Source organism: Pelecanus crispus, chromosome 1 (assembly GCF_030463565.1).
Source record: "Pelecanus crispus isolate bPelCri1 chromosome 1, bPelCri1.pri, whole genome shotgun sequence".
In the NCBI taxonomy this organism is placed as follows: domain Eukaryota; kingdom Metazoa; phylum Chordata; class Aves; order Pelecaniformes; family Pelecanidae; genus Pelecanus; species Pelecanus crispus.
Window position 1 is genome coordinate 106,837,006 of NC_134643.1, and position 11,700 is coordinate 106,848,705.

The window sequence follows — 11,700 nt, forward strand, 5'->3', positions numbered from 1 at the left end:
CTGCATTCAAAGAGATCAAAATGACTGGCTCATATCCAGGCATCTGTGTTTGGTCAGATGAATCTCATGCATTGATTGTATCTAGCCCTTATGCTGAACCTGTGAAAAAAAGAGAGGATCTTGTCCATGGTGTTAAAATTGAACAAGTAACAGCAGAAGGTTTAGTAGATTTTGCTCATGACATGTTTGCACATTGGAATTACTGAGAAGCAATGGGACTCCATGAGGTGAAAGGAAGAGAATTAAGCTGTGTAATTTAAATTTTTCTTAAACAAAAGGTACCCTTTTTGTTTCCCACGAATGTAAATTCAGTGTCTGTCCAATAAAAGCTTAGACACGTGCTATGCTTTAAGACATCAGCCAAGACTTTTCAGCATAAAGCAATCCTTTAATTGCAAATAGTGTACTCAACAAGAAATTAATATAAATTAGTTGCTCTGGACAAAGCATTCTGTGTCCAAAACTGTATTAGCTATTAGCTGGATTATTCTGACATGGAACTCATAGACTGTAGTACTTTGATTTTTCTGTAATTTAAGAATGACTATCCATTTTCCATTTTTTATATGATGAGCTTAATACTGGGCTCCATTAATTTCTTTTTCAATGCAGATTCATACAGGATCCAAAGGTGGGTCATAAGTAACATACAGATGCCCTTTATTCAGATGCAGTAGAGATTTACTAGCTGGGACTGTGGAGGTGCCTAGTAAGACTGTATTAACCACATCAATTTCCATGTTCGAATGACCCCATGGGACCATATCTGCAACCAAGGCAAAACAGCATAGAGCATACTTTAACTTGTACTGAAGACCAGTTGCTAAATTTCAGCTGGCCCTATTGCAAACTGAAGCATGTATTTAGCTGTTTTAACTCAGCTGATGGAATGGTTCTATGGTACATGTTCTGGCAGCTGATAATTTCTCTTATGAACGCAGGGTACCTGTAACTACCCCATCACAGGCTCAGTCTATCTTGGAATATGTCCCACAGAGAGTGGAAAAGAGGACTCGCTTCTAATCCAGTCCAACACATCTTTTAGAATAACAAAAGTTAGAGTCATAATAAAAAGTCTGTCTTCCATTGCATCTTCGAGGAAAAGTATTAAAAATAGAGATACTTCACTTATGGGATTTGCACATGGTTGAAGAGCATTGTATTCTGTTAAACGGTTTTCTTCCAGAATACCCTTGTTCACCAACTGTAATTAATCTTTCCTGAATAAATGGCAAAGATACTCTTCCTTTTTTTTGTTTTTATAATGGTACTATTATTTTTTTTTTGAGAGTGAGGGAGATGTGTTGGGTTGCGCTAACACTTAGTAGGACAGTGATCTTCAAATCTCCTGGAGAGACAAATGAATCAGCACTGAAAAGGAAAAAAAATCCCTAAAGCCTTCAACAAGGTGAAAAATGAAGAACTGTTCCTATTGTGCAAAGAGCTCTAACAAAAACCATAAGAGTTGCATAAGACAGTTCCATGCACTTACAGCTCACAAGTATCTTCTACCATCATATACTGTATTTAGTAGTGCACACTGCTCATCCATGAGTGCTATGGTTGTATATAGTTCCTCAGATTATGGACCAGGATATGTTGATCATGTTATGGATATAAAATATTTGTCTATATGTACATAAAGAATTGTAAATATAACGTATATCATAATGTCTGAGATTTTTCAAACCTACAGAATTAATAACCTAACTCCCAATAATGCTAATGGGGTTGATCTGCTCCATTGGCTTTTAAAATTTTTAATGGCATGCATTGTATGTGTATAGTACTTCCCTAACTTCCTTGGCTTGTTATCTGGAAATGGACAGCCTCTCTTTTCCTCCACAGGCAGAAAAAACATTTTCAAACTGGCTTACAGAAAGCTGCCTGGTCACCTGATGCTGACCCTTCTACCACCACCACACCAAACTCCTTTCTACTGATTCTTTTTCATACAACCAATTACTGTAGAAATCGTCAGTGATCATAAAGGGGAAGCAAGGTGCCCACGAGCCAGCGTGTATAGTAAGATGTAGTCCATGCTATAAAAGTTTGAGTCCCTCTGCTGAAGTCACCAAAAACATTTAAACAGTATATTAATTATTTTCTTCTAAATAGCCATTTATATGCACTTATGAGGTTAAAATGAGGGAAATTTTCAAGGGAATATAAGTAAGGATATGCCAGCATATAGTATAAAAAGATGTGCTGAATTTTAGAAAGGAAAACCAACAAAAGTGGTTGATGAAAAAACATTACATTAAAAAATGGATTAGAGTTAAAATATATTTCCATATTTTATATGTGAAATAATATAATGCCAGTTCAGTGAAATCTATTTGTGTGTATGTTTCTTTAAATATCCTACCTGAGTATCTCTTACCTTTCTTTCCTGCAAGAGATTTCCCAAGTACATCTCTCTTCCAGAAAGGTTTAGCATATTATCTGATTTTTCATACCTGTGTAATTAAACTGGAATAAAAAATGCCAAGTCATGACACTGAAGATATGGGAAAAAATATATTAAAAAGATCAGTCTCAAAATCGTTTGAAGTTTTCACACCTGTTCTACTTTGTTCCTGTCCAAAATTTTGATCTATGTCTAAGCATCTGAGCACTTTGACTAGTAGGTAACTACACATGTGTCTTAGTAATAATGTATGTACTGTGCCATGCTCAGAAACTCTTGAATTTGTAAACAGTTACATGTTTGTGTGGCTTAATTCATATAAGGAGGCTGATTAGAAATGGGGTATTTACATGAGTAGAGTTAGGCATAAAGGACTTGCAAATCCAAGCCCCTATAAAATATTTGTAAGGCAGCACGAGATAACGTATTTTGTCATTTTTTTTAACTTCAGTACCATATATGGTCTCCTTGAGGAGTCCAGTATATTCATTGATACTGTCACAAAACCTCCTGCATATATTGTTCTTGATATGTGAGGAGATATTGCTGACTTCTTTCTTCATTTGGGAAATACTACACGTTTTGGGGAATATTCATCTCTATATGCACATCAGCGAGCTGATTACAAATTTGAGACTAAGCCATATTATTATACTAATACTTCTCACTATTGACAATTGAGGGAAGAACTGCTAAGCAGCAGCATGTATGTTGAGCAGTATATAAGCCAAAACCCTGGGACTGAAAATTCACAAATCAAAGAGAAATCTAGCTCTCCATATTCTGACTTGTGTGATGCCTGGAGCCTTGGTTGTATAGAAAGTAACCTTGAATCTAGAATCTGGAAAATGAAATTTGGGGAAAATCTGCATTGAAATCCAAATATTCATTTCTGGTTGTGAACAATGAAAAAATGCCCATTGAAACAGTCTAGGGAGTATTTTCATAGTATCATCACCGCATAATGCTCTGAGGCTCCTCTACAGCAGTGATAGGAAAAAAGTCTATTTGCTGGTTTTCCAGGGTCCAGCCTGTGACAAAAAACCAAGTACGATTGTCATCATTTAGGTTAGAAGCTCCAGTAGACACAATTCTGTAACTGAAATACTAGTTGTTCTTCTTGTTGCATACTGGCTTTTTTGAGAGAAACCTAAATAAACAGCAAAGAGTAGAGCTATCCAGTTAAGAGTGGCTTACACACTGAATTTTCAGTTTTCTCTCATTCAGACTGAGCTCTACTTGAGAATGATTGAGGCAAAAAGGAAAAGCAAAGCAGGATTTTTTTTTCTAAGCTGAATGCTCTGAGCTGTATAACTTACTATGTCCCTTTATGTACAGTAGGATTAGCTGAAAAAGACAAAGTGCAACCAATGTTTCAAATGTGTACATTATTTTAGTTACTAAATGCCAAATTCAATTTCCATTTTTGTCTTTGGAAGGTCCTGCTCTAAAAACACATGGTATTTCTAAATCCTGCTGAAAGATTTTAATTAACTTCTTGATGGAGTAATTCCTGGGACAGTGATGTAACTATGAGGAATTAAATGTTTCGGTGTCATAGAATCATAGGATCGTTTAGGTTGGAAAAGACTTTTAAGATCATCAAGTCCAACCATTAACCTAACACTACCAAGTCCACCACTAAACCAATTAAAGGTAGAGTAACAATTAATTTCATGTTTCCTGGCTTGGTGGCTGGATTATTTTTTAAAGAAAGAAAAGCTAGAATAGAATCATTAAGGTTGGAAAGGACCTCTAAGATCATCAGTCCAGCCATCAATCCAACACCACCATACCCACTAAACCATGTCCCAATAGGCATGGTCTTGCTGTGACCAAAATTTATATGAGATTTTGTTACCGACTTCAGTGGCAGAGGGATGAAGCCCTACATTATACGTACTGTACGTAGGATTCAGCTCTCCAAAGAGATTCTCCTTTCCTGCATCCCACGACTGTCATGGCTGATTCGTTGTTGAACAACCAGCACTTATTAGGACACATGCTGTTTTGTCATTCAATGTATCACTACAACTTTTTGCTCGTTTTAATTTCTCTGTTCAGAGTTTCAGGTTGAGATGTAGGTTGGTCCTTCAGGGCATGATCCAAAGTCACTGAAATACACAAGAAGATGTCAATAGACTAAAACAGGTTTTGGATCAAAGGTTTCTATAGATTTGCATGGAATGGATGGCCTCATTTAACAGGAAAGAAGAGAGTGCACTGAGCATAAAAGACAAGGCTGCTACCTCAGGGATGTGATGAAATAGATTATGGTTACCTTCAACATGGCAGAGCTGAACTGCAAGGCGTAAAAGGTGGTTGCTGCACTGTTGTTTTGTCAGGAATGGGCTACCATCTCTGAGTTTGGAATAAGTATTTTAAATGTCCTACACATCTAATAGAGTATCTAATAGAAATGGTTTGGGGGTTTTTTTTTGCTCTAGAAAATTCCCCAAACTTCTGGATTTAAATTCAGGATAAAACCACCATCCCCATCAAACAAACAGAACCTATGAAAAAATAGGATTTGCCTATCTTCCTTTTTTCCTAAACATATACCATTAGGCAATATGATCTCCCCTTCACAACAGCAGTTCTAGCTGATCATTTGCCTCTTTGAACAAGCTGTTTCATACTCCTAGTGCATTGCAGTGTAAGTTTTGAGATTTGCCAGTTAATGAAAGGCACAGTAGCAAATAAAATAACTAATGCCCTCCTAGTGGTTCTGTTTACTGGGATCTTTCATTAATTCCCTATCTCAAGAAAACCATCCTACTCTAAAATTCCTAACACGTAAACGCATAAGCATTTTAAAGCTTATGGCCATGATTCCCTATCTGCCTCTCCCCAAGAAACAGTTAGCTTTGAATTGGCAGTGTAGCATTTTTAATTCCATTTCTTTTGCAGCAATTTCTTCTTCCAACTTTTCTACATAAGGTAGAGAGGGCTATTTCAGATTAAAAGTGGGAAAAGTTGTTTCTTGGTTAACTCTGGTGAAGGAACTGGATTCGGTCAGTACTTCAGTATATGTTGTTCTTTACCTACAGCCTTGTGTTTGCTTCTGTTGAGGCCAATGTCAAAATCCTCTGATGGTATAAGTTACATCACATACAGTGATGCTGTGACTGAAAACCTGGAAACTAACAAAAAGGGCTTATTTGGTGCGGTACAACTCCTACTGACTTCAGTAACGACAGGTACTCTGCACTTCTCAGGATTGCATCTACAGTTTAATAAGGAAAAAAAAATCTTTAAAAGATCATGTGAAACCCTATTTACTGAAAGACAATAGTTTATTTTCTAGCAAAACAACCTTGTTTTAATTTTGCCATCAGTTTTAAAAAAAAAAACCAACAACCACTTTCACTTACAGAAAAGATGCAAGAAAAGTATTTGACTACCTTCCAAAAATTAGCTTTGATTTTCTCTTGGAAGATAACGTGGTTGGTATGTTTTCTCAGGATAGCTTCTGTTTCTGTGTGTTGGTTTTAAACGTATCTGAATTAAAAGGGGTTTTAATCTCTGTCTCTTCTGTGAAATTAGATTGTACACAACTAAACATGACTGCTCTTCATAGTTTGCTGTTCTAGTATAGCCATAAAAATGTATCAATGTATGTGTATATATGAATAACTATTCAATGACAGACACTTCAGATTATATATTTAAGCAGCCATGTCAAAACTTTAAAGGTAGATGGCTTCAAAAGTAATGGTATAATCATAATACTCGCAAACTGTTTTACAAACAAACCGTGGCCCCAGCACAGATCGCATATCCTCACCAATAGTCTGAAACCCACCTTTTCTTTAAAGACCCCAGACAACATTTGTTTTGCCATTGCTTCTTTTCCTCTTACCAAGATGTATTTGAATAATGACAACTACCTGTAACTCAATCTTCACCGTTCATCTCACAGAAAAGCAGCCTTGGCACTGTACCGCTAAGTTATATCTTCATCGGTCTGAACTTGTGTGGCATTGCACACAGCAAGCACGATCTACTCATTCTGAGAGACTGAACATTTCACCGCTGGTATCGTTGGTTTCCCCCTGGGACTGCCTCGCTGTTCAGAATGACTTTTCTTCATGTAAGATATCTCCCATACATGTTCCCACTGCATTTTTCTTTCTGCCTTTGCACCAGTTGATAACAGTATTGTAGGAATAGCCATGAAATAAAAAGCTTAATGTACTGATTTGCAGTCCCAAGGGGAATTTACATTAGAAGTGAAGTTGTTATTATTTACTGAAAAGTGGCGTTATCTTTTTTTTATTATTATTACTACTATTATTATTATTATATTCCTATGATAATATGATGTTCCATGTAAATTTTCATGTGCTGGCATGCCTACAAGTTAATAGTGTAATAGAATGCTCAGCTCTCAACATTAGGGTGTTTTTAAGGTGAATTGCATTACATATGCCATCTCTTTGCAGAACGAATATGGGGTTTGGCAAAGCTACCTGCTGAGCAACATAATAAGATTTTTGTACAAAGTACAAGTTACTGATTATTATTGTATTTTATTTTTCTATGATTTCCTAAGAGGCATTATCAGGTCTTACAGATGGGGTAAGCCTGTTTATTAAGATATTTATTAGCAAATAAAAGTTACAGTACTGGTGGTTATTTTTGAGTTAATGGTGTTTGTTTTGCCTTAAGTTACTAATATAATGATACACAGTGAAGCCTGTCATACATGATCATGCAAAAAAAACCCAACTGCTTAACACAGGGTGGTGTACTAATAAAGATGGACCAGCAAGATGTTCTAACACTTGAGATGCTTCAGGGTGGTGGTGGTTTTTTTCAGCTAAAGAATGCTTAATCATAGTGGCCTCTTCTGTGCTTACCACTGAGCATTTATGCTCTGATAAGCGCCTTGGTAAAATGCACATAGAGTTAACAATATCAGGAAAAAACTGTACACATAAAAAGTTCCAAACAACAGCACTCTCCTTCTTGAGAAACACTGGGCATCTGAATTTTAAACAGATTTTATCATGCTATTAAGATTCGGCAGTACTGTTCACCTTCCTTACGATGGTTCACTGAGCCATGCAGCTCCTTCTCTAGTGTTTTTCAAAACTCTCACTGACAAATGCAGTTTTAAAACGGATCGTATTATGTAAATAATGCCAGGGCAATACACAGCGATTCACAAAGAAGTGAATGCCATATACAGTAATCAGACCCTACCTCAAAAAGTTTAAAATTGTAATTAGCCTTTCATTTCATAACATCATACGCATGCAATACAAAACTGAACAGAAGTATGTGTAGATTAATAGGAAATGAATGTCAGATGTCCACAGTCCATTACATCCTGCATATTTTACATGGGAAGAGCTTTCTCCCTAAGGACTGTCAGGTTTAACATAGTGTATATAATGAAGAATGAATATTTCATTTTAGATCTGGTTAGAGAAATGCCTTTGCCATTCTTTGTTCTTCACTGAGTTTAGAACTAGTTCTTAGATATGGACTGATTTCAGTATAAACAGTAGGAGGCAACACCCTCCCCTAACACAGACTTACGCACAACCTGATTAGCTTTTAGAAAGTGCTTCAACCCAGAATTTCCCTGTAAGATTTATGCTACTTGGTTTTCCTTCAACGGCTCATAACGTCACTATGAAGGAAACTCGTCTTTTAGTCAGAACCCTTCTGGCTGTAGGGAGATCATGAAATCATGATTGCAATTTATCTCAAACCTTTAATAATAATGAAAGCAACAATGAGAATTAGAAAAGTCAAACAACAGACAAAATGTTTGTCATATTTTTAATCTTTGAAGTTTAATGTGACGTGCATTATAACTGGGAGCTTCCAACTTGGGATTTTCAGCAAAAAGAACTGTCCACATCGCTATCAAACAGGTACTTCTACTGCTCTCACTCCTGTCCCCTGGGCAGAAGTTGAGACAGTAGACTGAAAGCAGTGTTCATCTAGTACAGGTGAAACTAGATGAGGGTTTTTTTATAATGAGGAGTGTAGCTCTGAGAAGGAAAATTGCTTCTTCAAGCCAAGGAGCAGCACAACCTCCTTTTGGGAAGCAGAAGCAGAACCGTGCGCTCCACCCCTCTCACTCATTGCTTACCTTCTGTTTAAAAGTGAAGGGCAAACCCAAAACTATGCATAAGATCTGGAATTACAGAAATATCAGACTGTAGTGAGGGGAGCGTAAGGGACCGAGTTGCTTCAGCTAGTTGGCTTGCGCTGCCAGTCTGTGAGGGATGAGTATGGGACAGGGTGCTGAGCTCTTTCCTACCTCAACTTCTGCTTGACCATGCAGGGTCTCATTACGGTCTGCAGCGTAGGGTATCGAGCTGAACACCGGGAGTGGTGTATGAACCATCTTTTACATCCTATGAATACCTCAACAGAGGTGAGAGAGTGAGGAAAACTCACGCTATTCTTCCAGTTAAAAAGTCTTTTTAGGAGCCTTTGGTAAGTGCAGCAGCATAGGAAATCACAGCACTCGCTTTTACAGAAGTGAGAACAATTTTGGCAGCTAAGTATGTGGTAGAAAAGAGACTGTGGTTTAGTTTATTTCTGCTCCTGTTTGGAGCTCATTTTAAGTGATTTAAGTAATTTTGTGTACAGACCTAGAACCAGTGTGCCTTGGCTGTGCTACACCGCAGAAAATTACCGAAGTGTATTTCTAGATGCTGTGTCTCGCCTAAACACGCTGCCTCCTTCCCAAACCCTGGTTGCTGTAGTTACCTAAGTAACAAGTGATTTTCCCTGAACGTTGCACTCCACCAAACTGCCTGCTTAGGAACAGGAGGTGCTGTGGACACCTCTGGGGGTGTTTTTCATTAGGCTTTTCTTCCTACAATAATCGTAATTCCCAAGAGGATTTATCCGAGTGCTCCTGTTGCAGCTGTGCTCGAAAGGCAGAGGCGCAGGGGTGGGGAAAAAAAATCACACAGGCGCTGGACGCAGAGGGTGAAACGGCCGCGGCTCCTCCGTGTGATCAGCCTGCGACGACTGCCCGCTGTACGCGACAGAGGCCCGGGCGCAGCCGACACAGCAACACGCCAAGCTGCCGGAGATGACGAGGTGGTCCGGTTGCGGCCCGCTTGCCCCGGCGGCAGCCCTGGGCCGAGGCCATGCCCGGCCCGGCCCCGGCTCCCCGGCCCTGCGCGCCCAGCCGCCCTCAGCGGCCGTTGGGGCGGCACGGTGGGCGTGGCCTGGGCCGGCCTCGCGAGTTGGCCGGAAGGGGCGGGACTGCTGCGGGGGTGAGGGGGGGCGCGGGAGGCGGGGCGCGCCCTCGCCGGGGACGGGATTGGCGGGGGCGGGGCGACGGTTTCCTCGGCAACGGCGCGGGCGGCGGCAGCGGCGGCGGCGGCTGGGCCCGGCCGACGTCTGGCGGGTCGAGGTCTGTGCGGCGGCCGCGGGGAGCTGGGGCCGCGGGGCCACGCCTGGGCCCCGTCCCGTCCCGTCCCGGTCTCCTGTGGGGGATGGCGTTAGCGTGGGCGGGGAGCCCTGCCCCACCGGCCCTGCCCCGTCCCACCCTGGGCCAGGGGACTCGCACCCGCTGCCTGTTGCTGGGGGCGGCCCTGGCCGGGGCGGCTCGGGGCCTCGGGGCAGGAGCGCCCGGTGCTGGGGGGGGTGACTCGGCTGAGGGGGGGCTGCTGAGGGGGGCTGGGCGGCGGGAAGGGGTAGTCCTGTCCTCCTGGCAGCGCCAAGCAGCCCGGCCGCGATCCCAAGGGCTTCCCGGCTGTGGCCCCAGGCGCTGCTGGGGACGTGCCGGGCCCTGGCTCTTCGCCCGCTCACCCCGAGTGTGGTGGGAGTCGGGGGGCCTGCAAAAAAAAATAAAAAGGGAAAAAGAAACGCTAGCCAGAGTTTTAAGTGGTACTAATCTGAAAGGGCCTCTTGTGGGCTGCTTGGGCAGCCTTGGTATCTCAGCATTTACGTTTGAGTAATCCACGTCAATTAAAAGGACTTTTAGCGTCGTTTAGTTTGGAAGGGACCTCCGCAGGCCTCAAGCCCACGACGTGTATAGCAGTCTGTGCATCGTCGCTTTCAGCTCAGCGAGCTGGCAATTGGAGTAGCGGGGTTGCCACGTCTTGCTGAGCAGCCAGCGGAGAGAGGCGGCTGTGCCCTCCCGGGCATCCCTCCGGGGAGTGTCTGCGGAGCTGTGCGGCTCTCCGGGCTCGGCTTCCTAGCAGCAAGGCACTGCCTCTCTAAATGCTCTACGTGACTGGTTTATCTTCAGGAGTTTCTCAGCCTGGTCAGTCACAACAAGCGTTAATCACTGATGCCTCAAGACAGGCTTACAGTTTTTGGTACAGGTTTATGGAGTTTGATAACAAGTTCCTGGACCAAACTCTACATGTCTAACATATGCTGTGTAGCACTGTAGGCTAAATATCAGCTGGCAAAAAAAAGGAACCTGTGCTAGCTGCAACTGCTGTAACTCTTCACAGCTGGGAAAAAGAATGGGAGAAAAGGGGCAGGGCACAAAGTCAAGTGTACGTTTTTCCCATTGTATTCTTAAATAATTACTTTGCCAACTGTTATGAAAAACTGCCAGAAAAAATGGCTATGATTAAAATGTTTCTAGGAACTGTTGTCAAAGAACGTGTATTTAGGCTTTTGGATTTAAAAGTAAAACCCCAGAAGTATCTTTTTTAAGTGCTTGCGTTTTTTCCTTTTCCATCTTAAGAGTACCTGCAAGGTATTTTTTTGGACCTTATCATCTAGAATAAGGCTCTTGATTGGACTAGAAAGTAATGTGTTTTGGAGCAGGGTTTTGTCAAATTAATTTGATAATAAACAGTAAGCCTTAATTTGCTTTCAGAGTTATATGTATATTAAAAAAGGAGTGGGGCATGAACCAAAGGGAGTTAGAAGAAAAATCATGATTTTTTTTTTTTCTTTGAGGGAATTGCTATGACTTGTTTAATCTGGTGACAACTGTGTGTGGCTGTTACACGCATAGCCACTCTGTAGATCGCTACCAGCCTTGAATCAAAATGCACTAGATAAAGCTTTAAAAAGCATCTGTATTAAAAAAAGAATCATACTGGAAACAAAGGTGATGGCTTACGCGACTTTATTAAATTCAAAGATTCTAAAATTATTTCTATTAAAATGCCGTTAATCATCATTTTGTAGTCAGTTGGTGAAGAAGTGAGACCAAATACTTCTCACTGATGTTTTTTCCTCTTCCTTCTCCCACCATGATTTTCTGTGGTAATTAAGATTGCAATCCGAGTTGTCCAGTGCTGTGTGTTTTTTCTTTATTAAGAGAAAAAACAGCCTTTGGCACT